Source organism: Mus pahari, chromosome 1, assembly GCF_900095145.1.
Source record: "Mus pahari chromosome 1, PAHARI_EIJ_v1.1, whole genome shotgun sequence".
NCBI classification, from domain to species: domain Eukaryota; kingdom Metazoa; phylum Chordata; class Mammalia; order Rodentia; family Muridae; genus Mus; species Mus pahari.
Genome location: NC_034590.1, coordinates 162,115,405 through 162,135,274, shown reverse-complemented (window position 1 = coordinate 162,135,274; position 19,870 = coordinate 162,115,405).

The window sequence follows — 19,870 nt, the reverse complement described above, 5'->3', positions numbered from 1 at the left end:
AAAAAAAAAAAAACAATATACCAGAGAAAGCAAACTTATTCTCTGAGGAGCATACAAAAAAAAAAATGGAGAGAGAAAAATAAGAGAAGTTCTGTATTACTGAGTGAAGATTCAGGACGGTGGGTATGCCTAACTAAATAACATGGTGCATTTGGAGAGACTGGGCTAGATAGGGGCATTCTGGGAAGGAAGTGTACATATTAAAGGGATCATTATTCCTTCTGTATTCTTGGGTTGATATATAGTGAACCCAACCTTCCTGAGGATGGTTCCCTGGCCAGAAGATTGACTGGGTCAATTGGATTCACTCTTAAGAGAGGAGAAAATGACACATGTCCACATGTGGTAAGGGTGCGTGTGGGTGAGAGGAGACTCTATTCTTTTTGTTACCATGGTTACAGCTTGTCCTGATGTTAGATAATTCCTAGATGTGGCAATACCTGTGATGTACTTAGAGCAACAACTGTTTTGGAGTCCAGCTATTATATAACAAGGGAAAGCTGGCTAGCTTTTCTATTCACTAAGGCTGCTAAGAGAATGAGCCTAGATAAAATATTACATGGGAAAGTTTAGCACAAACAGAGCTGGATTCTTGATCACTGTTTAAAAGAAAACATGTCAAATGAACAACTGAGGTGGCATTGGTGTCTCCGGGTTCAGTCCAATAGTCAACTGTGAGTATCTGCATCTGTCTTAGTCAGGTGCTAGCAGACCCTCTCAGAGGACAGCTATACCAGACTCCTGTCTTCAAGCACATCTTGGCCTCAGCAATAGAATCAGGGTTTGGTGTCTGAAGGTACAATGGATCACATGGTAGTGCACTTTTTGGATGGCCTTTCCTTTAGTTTCTGCTCCAATTTTGTCCAAGTGTTTCCTTTGGATGGTAAGAATTTGGGGTTTAATGTTTTGAGATAGGTGGATGGCCCCAAATGTTAATAAAATTTCCTTCAGCTACCGTTTAAGCCTTTACTTAAGCCACATTATTAATGAGATAAGAATCCTGAGAGGAACACAGATTTTCTGATAACGATGTCCCGGATATTTGTGGTCCAGAACAAAGAATTGTACAGACACAAGAATAGGAGTAGAAGAAGGAGGGAATATATATATATATATATATATATATATATATATATATATATATATATATATGCATCTTGAAGTCCCACCCAGGAATGTGTATTTTTCTATGGTAGCAACTTTTGGGTTAACTCCAGGCAATGTGAAGAATTTCTGTGCCTGAGCCAATAGCCCGATTTAGCTGTGGGGTTTCTAGCTTTAATCTTCCCTAAGTGGTTTTATACGCATTCTGATGTTGAAGACTTGGTACATGTTTTCTGGGCCCCATTCTTTTCACTACTCTCCTGCCTCATCACACTGGACATCATCTCCAGAATTTTGCTTTATACCTTTTTTGTCAATAATATTATTTTGAAAATGATAAATGGTTGGCTACAAAGAATATGAAAAGATCACCTAATAGACATGGTGACAAACTTGGCGGAAGGAGTGTTGCTCTGTAGAACTCTGGGTATCCTAAATCTAAAGTCTCAAGGAAGAAGAAGAAATCTGGTCCCTGAAGTTTCTGAAATCCTACATATCTTGTCCATAAAGGTCTAAGACTAAAGCTTCATTAAAACAAAATGCAATGGTTCAGATCTTGGTGGTGCAAATGCCAAAATTACTACAGGCAAGACCGAAAATGAATGAATGAATGAATGAATGAATGAATGAATAAAATAGGGGAAATATTTATCACATTGGGCTTATTTATCACATAAGCAGAGGACAGGAGTTATTGGCAGAGCAATGTCTTCTTCAAACAAAGAAAGCATAGAGAGCCTATGCACATTTTCACAGGGGTTGACTCATTCCTGAGCACCCTCATTTTAAAGGCACGAAGCACAGGATTAAAAGATTGTAGAGACAGACAGGAATACCCACAGGATGTGCAGCTTACATCATAGGTTCAGGGGAAAATAAGCACCAAATCCTTCACAGAATCATAAACACAGGAGTCAGGCTCCATAGGTATTGGCCTCACTTAGTATCTAATGAAAGCTTTGCTATTCAACAGTGACAGACAATAGCCAACTGTTCCCTTTGCTGGCTAACTTCCTGTAAGAGTGTGCTACGCACCTGTCTGTTTCAGCACCAGCTTCTTCATGGGGACCATGTTTTATACAGCACATGCATGCATGCTAGACACACACTATTTTGTGAGAAAGACAAAGAAAACTATGTGAAAACACACTTTATAATACATGTAGTGAAGTGTATGGTTGATTTGGAAAAGAAGAACAATGGAAGTCAAAGTACAGTTATGATTCCTGCATTTGTTCCACAGATAACTAAGCTAAAAATATCAAATATTTTATATTTTTACATTCTCACATTGATATAATGATTGCAAGGCATTTCCAAAGCAATCTGATTATTGGGTTGCCACAGTACTGCAACAATATGGTGAGGTGTAGTGCATGTTCCATATACACCCCTGTTGTATAGGTATAGAGATGTGTCCAGGCATATTTGGCGATGAGTTATGGAAAGGCTCCAGGAGTAGACTGATAAAGCTCATTCCCTATGCACTGACCTGTTTATACAAGTATACAGCAGAATAGGAACTTGAAATACACTTTTGTTCCATCCATCTTTATTTTCATATGATAAATTTTGTGTTGAGTATCTCCCTGCAATCTTAGGCGTGATTTTCTTTGAAGGGAAAGCCTTTAACCCTGCGTATATTTCCCTTCAGGAATGATATCTAGCATTTAACCTGTTACACTAATGCTATTCCTTTTTTCTGTTCATCACACAGGAGGCATTTGCTTCAGCTAAAAGGATCTGCTTCCTCCCAGGTATATAAATACACTTGTACATATTTTACCCTGCTTAGTTTATCTGTAGGCATGCAACACCCTTTCCTTCATTGAGTGCAGACACCTTGTCTTCATTCTGCATGGTTTAGTGAGATTTTTCCTCATATATGATCCTTCCCTATTTCATATTTGTCTCTTTCTTTTATTTATGATTTCCTTTTGATAATACAATATGTTGGAGAGCTGGATATAGGCATAATTTTTTAGGGTGTAACATTTTACTTTTTTATTGGGTATTTTCTTTATTTACATTTCAAATGTTATTCCCTTTCTCAGTCCCCCCAAAAACCTCTATATAATACTCCCTACCCCTGATTCTATGAGGGTGTTCCCCAACCCACCCACCCATGTCCACTTTCCCACCCTTGCATTCCCCTACACTGGGACATCAAGCCTACAGGGGACCAAGGGTCTCTTCTTCCATTGATGCCATACAAGGCCATCCTTTGCTACATATGCAGTTGGAGTCATGGGTCCCTCCATGTGTACTCCTTGGTTGGTAGTTTAGTCCCTGGGAGCTCTGGGGTATATTGTTGGTTGACATTGTTCTTGCAAACCCCTTCAGCTCCTTCAGTTCTTTCTCTAAATCCTCCATTGGGGACCCCATGCTCAGTCCAATGGTTGACTGTGAACATCTGCCTCTGTATTTCTCAGGCTCTTGCAGAATCTCTAAGGAGACAGCTATATCAGACTGATGTCAGCCTGCACTTCTTGGCATCCATAATAGTATCTGTGTTTGGTGATGGATTCCCAGGTGAGGTAGTCTCTGGATGGCCTTTCCTTCAGTCTCTGCTCCACACTTCGTCTCCATATTACTTCCCATTTTTATCTTTCTCCTTCTAAGAAGGACTGAAGCATCCACACTTTGGTCTTCCTTCTTGAACTTCAAATGATCCGGAAGGATCATTTGATGTTGGATATTCCAAGCTTTTGGGGTAATTTTCACTTCTCAGTGAGTGCATACCATGTATGATCTTTTGTGACTGGGTTACCTCACTCAGAATGATACTTTATACTTCCATTCATTTGCCTAAGGATTTCATGAAGTTATTGTTTTTAAAAGCTGAGTAGGACTCCATTGTGTAAATGTACCACATTTTCTGTATCCATTCCTCTGGTGAAGGATATCTGGATTCTTTCCAACTTCTGGCTATTAAGGCTGCTTTGAACATAGTGGAGCATGTGTCCTTCAAATGTGTTGGAGCACTTTTTTAGTATATGCCCAGGAGTGGTATATCTGGGTCCTCAGGTAATACTATGTCCAGTTTTCTAAGGAGTCGCCAGACTGATTTCCAGAGTGGTTGTACCAGCTTGCAATCCCACCAACAATGGTAGAATGCCCTTCTTACTCCACATCCTGGCAAGCATCTGTTGTCCCCTGAGTTCTTGATCTTTGCAATTGTGACTTCTGTAATGTGAAATCTCAGTGTTTTTTTTTTTTTTTTTTTGATTTGCATTTCCCTGATAACTAAGGATGATGAACATTTAGGTGCTTCTAGGCCATTCGATATCCCTCAGTTGAGAATTCTTTGTTTAGCTTGGTACCCCGTTTTAATAGGGTTATTTAGTTCTCTGGAGTCTAACTTCTGGGGGAATCACCATTCCTGACCTCAAGCTGTATTACAGAGTAATAGTGATAAAAACTATATGGTATTCACATAGATAGATCAATGGAATAAAATTGAAGACCCAGAAATGAACCCACACACCTATGGTGATTTAATCTTTGACAAAGAAACCAAAACCATCCAGTGGAAAAAAAGACAGCATTTTCAGCAAATGGTGCTGGTTCAACTGCCAATCACCATTTAGAAGAATGCAAATTGATCCATTCTTACCTCCTTTTGTGAAGCTCAAGTGCAAGTGGATCAAGGACCTCCACATAAAACCAGATAGACTGAATCTAATAGAAGAGATGGTGAGGAAGAGACTCAAACACATGGACACAGGGGAAAAGTTCCTGAACAAAACACCAATGGCTTATACTCTAAGATCAACAATTGGCAAATGGGACCTCATAAAATTGCAAACCTTCTGTAAGGCAAAGGACACTGACAACAGGACCAAACGGCCACCAACAGATTGGGAAAAGATTGTTACCGATTCTACATCTGATAGAGGGCTAACATCCAATGTATACAAAGAGCTTGAGTCCAGAGAACCAGAATATTTTCTTAGTAATTAATTATTATTTAATTAGCAATTAATATTTATATAGTAAATATCCATCTATTCCTCACTGTTGTTTGTTGCCTGCAGCTTGAGGTAGGGATGTGCTATTTCTACTTGTTATTTATGTAGAGTAAGAGAAGCATCAATGGGAAAGGAGACCTTTGGACCTGTGGAGGCTTGATGCCCCAGTGTAGTGGGTGTGTGGGTGTAGGAGCACCCTCATAGAGGCAAAGGGGGAATGGGATGAGGGTGTTGCATAGGGAAAACTGGAAAGGGCAACAACATTTGAAATGTAACTAAATAAAATAATAAAAATAAAAGTTTTAAGCTAAGCAATAGTTGATAAATAATGTACTGAGATTTTTAAAAAGACGGATTATGTACATCTTGGCATCAAGTTTGATTTGGCACAATATTCATATTGCAGTGCCTGTTGATGACACCATCATAATTTGACAGGCATTGTTATGGAAAACATCATCAATATCCAGATAGAAAGAAGAGAGTAAATAGCCCCAAATCCCAAATTCAGAAGTGTATATTGATAAGGTGCTAGAATTGAAAAGGTTTACCAACATGACTTCAGTTTATAGCGCACATGCTAACTAACTGCTCTGAATTATCCTTCATGTTTGGATGACCTTATAATTTTTTAATGAAGTATTTCTTTAAGTGAATATTGCTGATGGTCACAGTGTTAGTTCTACGATGTTGTGAGCATAAACTATACTCACCTTGTAGTCTCATAACATAAATGTATCTATATATGAATTTTGACAAAAAGCAAGTTCTGTCATATCTATAGTGAAAGACAAAATGATACGTGTTGTACAATTTTACACAGTGACCACTGGTTTAGATCCAAATCCCATTTCAATAATTCTTATGTGTTTTTTTGTTGCGAAACATGAAAATGTCCAAATATCTTGAATGGTATTTAATTTCCTTTGGTAGTTTCCCACCAGACATAATAGGTCAGCTGATAAACTTCATCAGTACATGCTTAAAACATTTACCTTCATCAGAAATGTAATTCCCCTGACCCTATTATCATGTTAAATCTGAAAGAGAATGTGTGCTATTTGTTTGCATGGGACATTTCCCCCTCCAAATAAATATTCACAATCTAAGGACATTTTGAGTCCTAGACTTGAGATGATGATTGCTGCTCCTCTTGCTTCTCCTCATCCTCATCATCATCAAGTTTTATGTATGCTTTTTAAATGCACACTACTATGTAAAAAATTCAATAACAAGGAATAATAAAAGTTTACTTTTTGACATGCTTTCTTTGGAAGGTTAAGTTACTCCTGTTCTAATCGCGAGAATTCTCTAGGACCTCAGTAGTGTAGCCTTATGGCATAGCTCTATGAATGGTGTACTATGAAACAGACTGATTGTAGAAAAAGTGGCAAATCTCCAGATAAGAGACTCTGTCATAATCTGGAGTAATTAATGGAACATGATGAAAGGATGGAATTTTGAAGGTATCTTCTGTAGTATTTGTGATACTACATGTCTTATGAGAGAAGATTAGTGTTACTGACTTTAAACCCTGTCGTCAGAGATGACTCTGAATAGAGGACTGCCACTCACCTCCATCCCCCACAAAAGAAGATCGTCAGAAAATATGATGTCAGAAGAAATATCAACATTTTAGTTTTGAAATTATTAAGTTTAAGACATCAATCATAGACCTCAGTAGAAACCACCCCTAGGCTTCTGATAATATACTAATCTTTACAATTAAATATTTTTTTACAACAAAAACATGTCATGTACTCAGGACTCTCAGGTGGAATCTTCTGCTCCAGAACATTCCAAATATGGCCTTGATACTTGGCTGTTAAGCCTTTTATCAACAGGGTTTTATTGCTTCTGACACAACCTGCTTTAGTGGTCCAAAGGCTACTCACGAGTGCAGTGTTCCTGAAGGACTCCAAGGATGTAGTGTTTGATCTTCATTGTTATCAAAATTGATTGAATTGATTCAAACAGAGTACACAGCTGGAAGAGAGAAAGACAAAGTCACATGATCATTTAGAGCAGAGCTCCTCTAACGAAAATCATGTGGAGCTCATTTCAGCCTATCAGAAGCCATCTAGGAGAGGGGAAAAAAAGTCATTTTCAAGGCTATAATGTATATATTCTAATTTGAAAGGCCTTTGGACATCTAATCTCAGAATTGATTACTGTTATTGTTATGTCTTTCCAGTCATCATTAAAATGATACCTTGGCATTAACTCACTCTGTTGGGCAGATTCTCTGCAGATCAACAAGGATGTACACTCTTATAGTAATACTATGTAAATAGATTATTGATGTCTTAATTCCTAGTAACAATGCCAGAGTATTCCTAACTATATACAAGTAATTTTGAGCCTTCATTGGTATAAAAGCTGCAATTAGAGCTCTATAAACTATGTGTCATTGGCTAATTTCACTAGCATACAAAGTAGGCTTGGAACTGATTTGTGATCAGAGAAGGCATTTCTTCTGGGATGGCTGTGAAAACATTGCCTGAAAGCTAAGGGCTGTAAACTGGGAGTGGACAATTTATTCTGGGTGCAAGGACAGAAGATGAAATGATGACTGGATTGATCAGAACAAAACTTCAATACTAGTGAGACACAAGACAAGGCAGAGGATTTGCCTCTTGACAAAACTGTGGTAACTTAAAACATAAAAATTATTGTTTTAAACTCTTTTTTGTTTGTTTTTTGTTTTTTCAAGACAGGATTTCTCTGTATAGCCCTGGCTGTCCTGGAGCTCACTCTGTGGAGCTAATGATAGAAAATGAATGTTTAATTAGATAACTACTCTTAATGGAAACTCATGTAAACATTCTACTGAAACTTTTTATTCAATTTATGATTTGAATTTATATTTTAAACTTGCTGTGAACTTTTGGGTAAAAAAAAAAAAAGATGGGTGGAATATCATGTTGTCTAGGATTCTTGTAAAGTATAAGCACAAATAACGACACTAAGCAAGAGGCCCTTTCTTATTCACAAGGCTTCTTTACTTAGCAATAAAATGATAGAAGTTTTTCCTTTCTCTGAGCAATAAAGGTTAGAACTTCTTTTTAAACCAGTATGAGTGAGTTCTTTTTGTACCAGCACTTGATTTACGGAGCTTGCTAGTGGGAGCTTTTGTTCCATCCACCAAATATGTATGAGTTATATAAGTATAGTTGTGTATATATAAGTATGCATCAATATTCATGGAGTGGATAATACAGGTTGTTGGGTCCAACAAGAATATGTGTGTGTATAAATATGTGTGTTTGTGTGTATCTGTGCATATTTTCTTGTGTAAAATTTTTTTTTCCTGTGAGCTTGACTTTCATTTCCTAACTTACTAAAAGTTCATGATAACTCTGAGCTTCTATGGTAGGATCACTAAGAGCCTCTTGCCTAGCCAGCAAGGGGTTTCTGGCTGAAGCATCAGAGAAAGGAGCTCTAGCAATTAATCTTTCACTTAACCAACCCCCCACTACTAAACATCATGTGTTAATTCACCAGATTTTAGTGTGCTTATTTAAGCACAGAATAGTAAGTAAGAATTAAGTTTTCCAGCACTTATTCAAGCAGAGCAAACTATAAGAGTTAAGTTTTTTACAAGGTAGGAGATCATCAGTCTTTTGGCCTTCATAAAATGCTGTGTCCCACTTCAACTCATTCTCTAAGATCAGGCAGGTCCTGACAACATCCCAACTCACATGAAAACAAAATAAAACAAACAAACAAACAAACAAACAAAAAACTTGTCATCCTATTAAGAGAACACCATGGAAAAAGCATGGGAAGATCTTCTATCAGTAGCTAAAACTGTACCTAGCCACATAACTCTGTTCCTGTATCTATAAGGGAATAGGAAAAATATGAGACTCTTCAATATTCCTTTAATCTAAAAAATTATTTGATCTATGCCAGAATAAAAGTAAGAAAAGAAGGGGCACATGCCTTGGTCAATGATTGTCCCCACTTCCATAGACAGTTCTTGAAATCTCCAGTCAGAGCCTGTGTTCTCCCCTCTAAAGCTGTGCATGCCTTTGACGAAGCAATGTTATGACACAAACAAGCAAAGTCCATCTTTACCTGATTTCCTCTGTACAAAAAATGTCACAAATGACAAGACAGCTTACCACTGAAGAAAGAAATGTATTTGTTTTGTAAGAATGAAAGTGGGAGATTAAACTTAAAGAACTACAAGTGCCTTTGGAGGATGTTCAAAGAGAGTTCTTCCCTAAGACAACTCTACTGAGTTTTCTTAGACTTCTTTATCTTATTTCCAGCCCATAATCTTCTATGACTCTATTTTACACAAGCATAAAATAAGAAGCTAGAGTTTAAAGATCTCTCAAAGAATGATGAGATCTTACAGTATCTCCCATCTCACATGGCTTGACTGGATTGATGTCCTTTACACACTGAATGGCAGATCAAGGATAGCAATAATATTTCTTGTAATATTTTAAATATCCTATAATAGGGAATGTCACTTATTGTAACAGTTTCTTTGAAAATTATCATTTTTAAATGTTACCACCTCTGATTTCCCCCTTCTCCTCTGATCCCTGAATTTTGTCTCATGTCCTGTATTTCTAACACATAGCATCCCTATCTTTGAGGAATTCCTCCTCATTCATTTGGTTGGAGGTTCAGTCCCTGGGAGTTCTGAGGAGTCCATTTAGTTGATGCAGTTGTTCTTCCTATGGGGTTATCATCTCCTGAAGCTCCTTCAGATCTTTTAGACTTTTATAAACAGATAGTATAGCGCTCCCAAGATAGAAAATGTTAAGCATGACGAGGCTCATTGTTCACACATGATGCATATTATTATCCAGTTGGCGAAATAAGGCGGGTTTATGTAAAAAAGGAGTCTAGAAGGCAACACCACTTCTGGATAAAGCAGCAGAAATGTCATGTTAAAGGAGAGTATACCAAAGGGAATCTCACAAGTAAGTTGAACGTTATTCTCTAATCTCTACAAGTTCTGGACCAAGAAATGATCAGCGTCCCTCTGTCCTCCTCAATTCTCTTCTACTGTTATGTTAGTCTTCCTTTTATTTGCTGAGAACACTTTCACATCTTTTCTGTTTTTGATTGCATCCTGCAATTATGATAATAAAAAGCTCATACTTAACAAGTGATTGCCAAATGTCAGGCACTATACTAAACAGCTTTATTGCATTGTATTTCTATATAATAATGCTGTTGATATTCTCATTTCATATGCAGGAAACCAAGACTCAAAAAAAATTAGTCAATCATATTCAAAATATGGAAGAAAACATGGAGCAGAATTGAGACCTAAATAGAGATACTGAACTGGTGATCTTTAATTTTTTGCCATCCTGGCTTTTAACTGAAGAAGTCCTGATAGAAAAATCGATAAAATCCATTAGCCTGTTAAAGGATATGGCTTTTAATTTTTTTCTTTCATGTTATACTTGTTTTACTTATATTTTTAAATGTGTGTGTTTGTTTGTTTTGCTTTCCTTTCTTAATCCTGGTTATTCCACCCAGGGCTTCAAACACACAAAGCAAAATGCTTAATAATAAGTTACATTCTCAGCTCCTTAAAAATGTTGTGGAATTCACTTACAAAATAATCCTTGGATGGTTCACAAGTTTCAGTGCCATCTAGTTGAGCATTTAAAGTCTGGGACTTCTCTCCAATACAGTTGGCAAGCATTCACCTAGTTACAGCTTCATCTTTCCAGTAATGAGGAGATAATAGCCATAGGAGAAAGCCAAGACTTGCTGTTTTCTGCATGGAAAGGGGGGATCACAACTGCCAGAGAAAGGAGTGGAAGGGAGAGAAAGAGAAAGAGAGAATGAGGAAGAGAGAGCCCAGCAGAACACCTTAACACTCCTGTTTGAAACAACACAGTAGAGATCTTAATATATTAGCAATTCTTTATACAGAAAGTGATATGAATGCCAAAATTAACTGAAAGTAACCAATACAAAGTACTAGGTGTCCATGTGCACCTAAGCATGTCTGTGTGGACAGGAGAACTGAAGGAAATCCCACGAGGAGTCAGGAAGCATGAGAAGCAGTGATCCTATTCCTGACTCAGTGCTAACATACATCATTAGAGCACAGATGTTAGATATCCTGGGTAAGAAAAGCTGAGGTAAAGGGTAGTTTTAAAAAAATAAAAAATGACACATTTTACCTTTAGATGAGAGAGATAAAGTGTTGCCAAAACCTGCTTCATAGATCATTTCCTTACAATTGCCTACTAAAGATATCTTTCTATATTTATCCCAAGGGGAGAAAAAACTGGAGAAGTCCTGATAGAAAAATCGATAAAATCCATTAGCCTGTTAACGGATATAGCATTTCAACAATAGAAATAAACCAGGCATTAGTTAAACGTAATTATCAGTGATCTGCTTCCCTATGTGATACTTTGTTAATTAACAATGGAAAAAGTGGCTGAAAGTTCACAGGCCAATATTGACAATTGTTCTAGTTGTGTTCCGAATAAATCCAGTGACTGCTGTTTCCTTAAGGCCTTTTCCAGCAGGTGGCAATACAGTTTCTTAAGGAAGAGATGCCTTCACTCCATAGTTCATCCTTTGAGGATGGTAGGAAAAACCATGTAACTCAGAAGCCATGCCCTTTCCTGCTGCTTGGGGAAGTCCTGCAAATAAGAGGTAACTCTTCTGTGGTGATAAGCCTAGTTGCATTCTTGCCAAGTTCTTAAAGCACATAAAATTGGTGTTCCAGGAAGCATTAATCTATTTGCCCTTGAATAGCTCAATATCATCAACTGGAGACACAGTTCTCCTTCTCTTTGGAACGCCATAAAACCAGTAAGCAAACAAATTGTTTTGTTGTTTCTTTATTTTGATTTTTGTTCTTTGACCAGGGACAATGAATCATGCCAAACACTGAGGCTCTCTCCACCAATACAGTTGAACTTGGGGACCTCATTCATTTTAGGAGTTACCCATGGGTTCATAGAAGTATCTGGATGCAATGGTTAGACAAGAAGACAATGTCTTGATTATAATTCTGGCAATGAGACACTTGGGCCTTGGGCATATTAGTGACATTCTATCTACCAAGGTGGATAATGTAGGTGACTATATCTATCATTACTGCCATATATAATTAAGAAACTTAAATGCACTAAGTTGACCCAAACTAATTGTGAAAGTATGTGTAGACCCCACGAAGTATAGAAATATAAAGTTTTTTTTTCCTACAACCCATTTTGGTTTTATTGTTAAGGCCAAAGTCAGACTCTCTAGTCTGTGAGTACTAGATTATATACTAGATATTGGGCTATAAACACTCAGTGTCAACCTCCATTTTTAATGTGTTTTATGACGGTATCAACAGATATCAGAGAAACCCATTTTAACTTAAAAGGCTACCGTAGGATCTGCCCAGAGAGGGCACTAAAGAGAGATTTCAAGGTTGGAATAGGAAGAAATTCCTTTGCCATTTGCTTCTGTTTCCTCTTTTATTTGGACCCTGCTGCTGCCTCTAATCCACCAGTAACCATTATACAACCCTCCTTCCTTTCGGGAATCAACAATCCATCCTAAAATGGGCAGTTAGTGTCTGCTTGCAGAATAAGCCTGATCACCCTACCTAATTACACTCACACAGAGACTGCATTCTCTTCTGTGACAGTCTGGATTGAACCTTCTCAGGCACTTTCACAAATATTAATTTCAGCTTCAAGGAGTTCTTCTTCGTTTTCCATCAGCCCAGAGTGTATAGGTGCCCTTCTCTTGCTATTACCTTAATAACTTAATAGTCTTTTCCTATGCCCTTCTCCATCACAAATTTACATTTTTTCATTTTTTCCTGTTCTTGCTTGTTTGTTTGTTTTTTGTTTGTTGTTTGTTTTTGGTGAATGACTGCCCAATTATAGGCTCCTACCTGATTCTTAATTCAGGAATATAAAAACAGACTTACTTTTATTCTTTTTACTTTTATATCTCTACGTGGATCTCTTTGACCAAATAGCATAGTTTGTTTTGCTTACCCTAAGTTTTTTTACACATCTGTACTTGACTTGCTCAGTGAGTATGATGCATACCACTGCCTCAGATTCTTACACCCTATCCCTTCCGCGTCATTTTAGTCTTTATTGAACTATTCTAATTTATTACAGTAGACAGATTTGCTTGCTTCTAATAAATGCCTATATCCAAAGAAAGTTTCACTACTGCCTCATGATAAGAAAACAACTCAAATTGTAGCAGAAACAGAAGAAAGTTCAGCTTTCTGTAGAGATGTGGATTAAGAAGAAATAGGGTGAACTTGAACATGTGCAAAACCTGGCTTAGTCATGCTAATGGTTATAAGGAATTCTGTGGGCTTAGTGGTGGCCGATCCCCAAAATTTTTACAAGAAAACAGAAATCCAGATTCCTATGTAATGAATTTAAATGTTCATATCGAATTGGAAGAGAATATTAAATATTGAGCTGGCATCTTTTGTGCCAACCAAATATTATCCATCTGTGAGTCACATTTTACCAAGTGACTGCCAAAGTGTTTTTCGTCCTCCAACTCCTGATTTATCAGCCAAATCTTCATGTGTGATCTCATTACAACCTAGGGAGGGCAAATAACATTACCATCAAGGAGAAAAAAAATTCCAGTTATAAACAGGAGCCATGGATCACATTTCAAATTTTGATATGAGAAAAAGCTTTATTGAGGAGTATTCTCTATTATGAAAACCATTTAAGAAAAGATGGCTCTTGAGTGTTTTGGAGAAATGGAGCAGAATTGAAAGAAAATCCTCCAATTTATTATTTCAAAGTCATTTGAAAACAAAGGGCTTTTCTTGTCATATAAAAACTTCAGCATAGTAACAGCAAGTCCCAGACCCAGGAAAGCCAGAACAGTTACCTGTGGAGAGACACGGCTGCTTACTGTGGGACTTCCACCAAGTTCTGGAGTGTCAATAGTAGGATATCATCTCCAAAAGCATACAACTTTGCAACATGTTATAGTCTTGAGATGAAAAAAGTTGAAATCAACTGATGATGAATTGTGAGTTATGTTTGTAGTTTGTTTGTGTAAAGTCTCTTTTTGTTTATAAGCAATTAATTTATCAGCATATCATTCATACAGTAGAACGTTAGCATCTCTAATTAATGAGGCACAATGGCATGATTTCTCTCCTTTGTCTTTTTTATATTTGCTTATAATATTTGTTTTCTAATAAAATGATCCTAACACATTTGAATTGGAAAAAACAAACAAAAGTCCAAGTGAAGAAATAACAGAGAACTATTCATTTGCATACTTAGGAATCCCATGGAAACATTAAACTGAAAACTGTAGTATATATGCAAAGGATCTGCAGGATAAATGGAGAGAAGAAATATATAGAAATAAAATAACAAGAAATAGTAAGAAAAGAAAATAGTAAGAAAAAAATAATAAAGGAAAGAAAGTCCTTACAGTGGTTTTCAACCTTCTTAAAACTGAGTCTTTTTAATACATTTCCTCATACTATGGGTGACTCCCACAACCATGAAATAAATTCTGCAAAATCATAACTGTAATTTGGTAGATAATAGAAGTATTTGATATGCAGGGTACCTGATATAAGACCCCCTCCCAAATGGGTCAAACTCACAGGTTGAGAACCACTGACCTAATATAACATTGTGCATCAAGGAACCTCCAAAGATTCCATGGAGTGTGCTTGCCCTAACCACGCACAGCCCATCATGCCTCCTGTCCTTAAAAGGAGTTTCTTTTTCTACTGAGTCTCTCTTGGGAGGAACTAACCTTTCATTTACAATTGGTTATGACTTAAAGACAGCTCCTGGGTTAGGGCTGGGGGCATATTCCACTTCTCCTTTCAGCTCTAGGACCCCATTTGACACAGACCAATGCAGGCCTTCTGCATAATACCTCAGTTTGTGTGCTTTCGTGTCTGTGATGACAATGTTGATTTAGAAGATCTTGCTTTCTGTTTGGTTTGTTTGTTTGTTTTTGTGTCCTCCATTTTCTCTGATTCTTACACTCTTTCCACCTTTTCACTCCCAGGATTGATTGAGCCTTGAAAGAGAGATTTGATAGAAATATCCCATTTAGTATTGAATGCAGTGACACTTCTCTGTCTGCATACTGTCTGGCTGTTGGTCTCTGTTTTTGTTCCTTTAAGTTATAGGAGAAAACTTCTCTTATGATGACAGGACAAGACACTGATCTATTAGTATAGGACATAGTCAGTTGGGGCCATTTTATGCTAGTTTTTATTTTTAAAAAGAGAAATCTTTGGTTTTAGCCAAGATACCTGAACTATTTAGTATCAGGTTCTTAGTTACCTAAGCAGTGCGGATAGGGGTCCCATCTCATGGAGTGGGCTTTAGTCAAGTCAGATATTGGTTGGTAACTACCAAAAGTACGTGCCACCATTACATTAGCTTATCTTACAGGTAGGATACCATTATAGATCAACAGATTTGGGGCTGGCTTGATGTTGACACTGTTTTCTTTAGAAGCATGAAGAGTACCAAACAAGCTAGCTTATAGAAGTATATGCTGTATGTAGGCACCAGGTCAACTTCTCCATGTTTAACAAATTGTCTGTAGATATTGTCTTTAGCAATAGGATCTTGTGGTCAGTTTGTGAAGAACAGCCTATGATAGTTTTGGCAAAAGCCTGTGTGGTTTGGAGATTCCCATGGGACCCATTGATCAAGAACTCTTAGGTTCAACTCAATCCTAGCAGTGGAAGTGTCCTTTGGTGGCAGGAGATGGCCAGTTGAGGTTCTGCCTTCTCCATGATTTGGTGATTTTCTTTACACCACACTCATATATGTATATATTTTCAAATATGTATATATTCTTTATTAGGACCATTCCCTATTTAAATGGTCCTTAATTTTAGCTCACCCCGGATCCTCTTGTTCAAACCCACACTCCTGTTTTCCCTATCCCCTTACTTTATACTTAATGTCTGGTTCTACAGATTGTGGCTTGGTTATCATTGGTTTAACAACTAATATTCACATATAAGCATATATGTACTATATTTGTCTTTATGGGCCTGGGTCACCTTACTGGGCTTTCATACATTTACCTGAGAATTTCATGATTTCATTTTTTAATAGTTGAGCAAAATTCTATTATATAAGTGTCCCACATTTTCTTTACTCCCTCATCTGTTGAGGTACATCGAGGGTGTTTCCAATGTTTATATATTATGGATAGAGAAGCAATGAACATGTATGAGCAAGAGTATCTGAGGCAGAAGGAAGCATCCTTTGAGTTTATGCCCAAGCGTGGTACAGCTGGATCTTGAGGTAGATCAATTCCTGTACCCCTGAGGAACCATCACACTGATTTCCAAAGTGGCTGTACAAATTTGAACTTCCCCCAATAATGGATGAGTGTTCTCATACTCCATTCTCACTAGCAGGAGCTGATGTTTGTTTTCTTCACCTTAGACATTCTGACTGTTGTGAGTGAAATCGCAGAGTAGTTTTGATTGGCACTTCCCCGATTCCCTGGTGACTGAGCACATTGAACATTTCTTTAAACGTTTCTCAGCCAGTTGAGTTTCCTGTTTTGAGAATTATCCGTTTAGATCTGTACCCCAATTTTCAAGTGGGTTACTTGTTTTCTTGATAAATAGTTTTTTTTAAACTTTCTTTATATACTTGAATACTAGACCTCTCTCAGATTTATATTTGATAAAAATATTTTGCCATTTTGTAGGTTGCTGCTTTGCCAAATAATGATGCCCTTTTCTGTGTATGTAGAAGCCTCCAGTTCCGTGAGGTCCCATTTATTAATTGTTGATCATTAAACCTGTGCTACTGGTTTTCTGTCCAGAATATCTTTTCCTGTGTCAATGATTTCAACACTAACCCACTTTCTCTTATATCAGGTTCAATGTATGTGGTTTTATGTTAAGGCCTGTGATCTGTTTGGGATAAAGATTTGTGCAGAGTTGTAAGTATGGGTCTATTTGCAGTCTACATGAAGCCATTCATTTTGGTTAGCACTCCTTGTTGAAGATGCTATGTTTATTCCAATATGTAATCTTGGCTCCATCCCAAATAACCAGGTTTCCATAAATGTGTGTATTTATATCTGGGACTTCAGATTGTGTTCACTTATCAGCATGTCTGCTTCTATGCCAAGACCATGATGTTTTTATTACTATAGCTCTGTAGTAGAACTTGAAATTGGGATTGAGATACAGTTACATGATTATGGAGGACTGTGTTGGCTATTCTACATTGTGTTTGTGTGCGTGTGCATATGTGCACGTGTGTGTGTGTGTGTGTGTGTGTGTGTTTGTGTGTGTGCATGTTTACATATGAAGCTGAAAATTAACCTGTTCGATGTATGAAGAATTGGGTTGCAATTTTGGTGGTGATTGCATTGCATCTCTAGATTGCTTATGGTAGGATGTGCATTATTAATATAGTAATCCGTGAGCACAGGTGATCATCCCACGCTCAGATACCTATTTCAGTTTCTTTTCTCAATGTCTTAACATTTTTGTCATGCAAGTCCTTCACTTGCTTGGTTAAATTTTACCCTAAGATATTTTATAGTAGTCGAGCCTATTGTAAGATGTGTCACTTTCTCAGACATTTGTCATTTGTATATAAAGAGATACAGATTTTGGTAAGTTAATTTCGTATACAACTATTTTACTGAAAATATCTATCAGCTGCAGGAGTTTCCTGGTGGAAATTTAGGTTCACTTATGTACACTATCATATTACATAAAAATAAAGATGTTTTGACTTCTTTCTGTATAGTTTTTAACCCCTTTATCTCCTTCAGTCCCCTTATTTTTCTAAGACTACAAGTACTTAACTGAAAAGTTTTGGAGATAGTGAGCAAGTTTGTCTGATTTTATTGAAAATGCTTTGAGATTTTTCCCTTTATACATGCTGGCTGTGTGCTTGCTACAGATTACATTGATTAGGTTCATGTATGTTCCCCATCTCCATAATCTAGGCCTTTATGAAGGGCTGTGAGATTCTGTGAAAGGTCTTTTCAGCATCTAATGTAGTTGTTCATGTGTTTTTGTCTCTTAGTTTGTTTTACAGTGAATTGAAGTTTTGAATTTATATATGTTAAATCTTTCTGCAGATCTAGGATGAAGCCTAATAGATCATGGTAAAGATCTTCTTTATGTGTTACAGTATTTGGTTTCAAAGTGTTTTACTGAGTACTTTTTAAATCTATGGTGATAAGTAAAAGTTTTCTGTAATTTGCCTTCTTTGCGGGATCTTTATGTGGTTTGAGTGTCTGTAATTGTGGCCATTTAAAAAGTACTGAAAAATAATCTTTCTACCTCTATTTTGTAAAATAATTTGAGGACTACTGGAATTAATACTTCATTGAATATCTGGTACTATCCTGTTCTGGCCTTTTATGATTAGGAGACTTATAATGGCTGCTTCTATTTCACTGGGGGTTATAGGTCTGTTTAAATTGCTTATTTGATTTTTATTTAAGCTATTTATTGAGAGTATTATCTATATCTTTTACATTTCTCAATTTAGTAGAGTAGAGATTTTCAAAGTATGTCTATCATATATCATATATCATACTATAAATTTCCTTGGTGTCTGTTATTATGTCCACCCTCCTTTTTACATTTCTGTTTTTAAAATTTGTTTTATACATCTGTGTACACTGTTGCTGTCTTCAGACACACCAGAAGAAGGCATTAGATTCCATTATAGATTATTGATAGCCACCATGTGGTTGCTGGGAATTGAACTAAGGACCTCTGGAAAAGCAGTCAGTGATCTTAACCACTAAACCATCTCGCCAGTCCCCCTTTTCATTTCTAATTTTGTTAATTGGGATATTTTCTTTATACCTTTTATTTAATTTTGATAAGAATTCTTCAATATTATTAATTTTCTCAAAAACAAACTCTTTTTCCATTGATTTTATTATTAGTATAACTATTGGTATTAGTATTATTCATTTTTAATGATTTCAGCCCTTTTTTGGTTATTTCTTGAAATCTCCCCCTTTGGATGTGATTTCTTATGTGTTTGTTTGTTTGTTTTCTAGAGTTTTCATATGTAATGTTAACTTACTAGTATTTATTATGTTTTCCTTTTTTAAAAAAAATTATAGGCACTTACTGATATGAACTTACCTCTTAGAACTGGTTCTTTATGTCCTATTAGTTTGGGTATGTTGTATGTTCATTTAATTCTAGGAAGTCTTTAATTTCTTTCTAAATTTCTGACTTTACCCATTTTCCTTTAAGGAGTGAGTTGCTTGGCTTCCATGAGTCTGTAATCGTTCTGTTGTTTCCGTTGATTTTGATAATCAGCTTATTCTGCAGTGGTCTGATAGAATGCAGGGAAATGTTTCAATTTTCTTGTGTCTATTGACACTTGCTTTGTATCTGAATATGTAATCAATGTTAGAGAAGGTTTCATGAGGTACTGAGAAAAAGGTATATTCTTTAGTGTTTGGGTGGAATGTTCTGCAAAATCAAATCACACGCGGACCTTCTCCATAATTCTAATAACTGACCTTCAGCCTTCCTTTTTTTTTTTTTTTTTTTTTTTTTTTTTTTTGTCTTGATTACTTGGCTACTGGTAAACGTGGGATTTTGAAGTTTTCCACTATCAGTGTGTGAGTTGATAAGTGGTAAAAGTTGTAGATGCGTGTTTCTTTTATGAACTAGGTTGACCTTGTGTTTGGGGCATAGTTGTCAAGATTTACTTGTTTATTTAGTGGAGTTTCATTTCGATGACTATGCAGTGCCCTTCCTTATCTCTTCTGATCAGTTTTGAATTGAAGTTACACTTCTGGGGTAA